This window comes from Priapulus caudatus, unplaced genomic scaffold (genome assembly GCF_000485595.1).
Source record: "Priapulus caudatus unplaced genomic scaffold, Priapulus_caudatus-5.0.1 Scaffold104, whole genome shotgun sequence".
Lineage (NCBI taxonomy): Eukaryota > Metazoa > Priapulida > Priapulimorpha > Priapulimorphida > Priapulidae > Priapulus > Priapulus caudatus.
The window spans coordinates 16,670-17,891 of NW_014577165.1; positions in this window are offsets into that span (position 1 = coordinate 16,670).

A 1,222-nucleotide genomic window follows, 5' to 3' on the forward strand; every position below is an offset into this window, starting at 1 on the left:
CGTCAGTAACTACGCGTCAGTATAGATATAGCCAGCGTCAGTAGCTACGCGTCAGTATAGACATAGCCAGCGTCAGTAACTACGCGTCAGTATAGATATAGCCAGCGTCAGTAGCTACGCGTCAGTATAGACATAGCCAGCGTCAGTATAGATATAGCCAGCGTCAGTAGCTACGCGTCAGTATAGACATAGCCAGCGTCAGTAGCTACGCGTCAGTATAGACATAGCCAGCGTCAGTAGCTACGCGTCAGTATAGATATAGCCAGCGTCAGTAGATACGCGTCAGTATAGACATAGCCAGCGTCAGTAGCTACGCTACTGACGCTGGCTATATCTATACTGACGCGTAGCTACTGACGCTGGCTATGTCTATACTGACAGGTACTTTATTAAATTTTTGCCGAAACAGAACTTTTTAAAGACAAAGTATGCCTACCGTTATAATAATTCTCCCTTCTGAGTTTACCACTGCAAATTACAATAGAACCTTATAACGGATGCCTTTGTACTGCATCACAACAGCTGCGATCATGCGCCCTGTACGTACACCCATATAAATTCAGTCAGGCTTACCTTAGGTGGGAGATAAAAGAGAATTAGTTTTCCTGCCGACTCTATAATACCATCATTATTCCCCCTTGCCACTTGTAAACACGCGTATAAAATAACGTGCATAAAATATTCATTTTACGATGCAAAACCTAGCGACGCGCAGAGAAATTTAACGTGTCAAATACTGTTTTAAAATGGGCAACACTGTTGACAGTGTAGTGATGGCGCAAAACGTCGATCTGTTAGCGCACTGTGGGCCGACAGCTACAATGAAAAGGTGAGGGAGAGCAAACAACATCGACCTCACCCTATTCTCCGCACGTCGCAATTGCCAGAGGCTTCGATTTTTTTTGATTGTAGGCGACGTTGCGTGACAATATTCAAATGCACTCGTGCCTATGTACGTCTATGTACTGACGCGTATCTACTGACGCTGCCTATATGTCTACACTGACGCGTAGTTACTGACGCTGGCTATATCTATACTGACGCGTATCTACTGACGCTGGCTATATCTATACTGACGCGTAGCTACTGACGCTGGCTATATCTATACTGACGCGTATCCAGACTGATGTTTCATGTTATAAAATATCAAACTTATTCAACTAGCTGTTACATGAACTTTTGATATATATATATATATATATATATATATATATATATATAC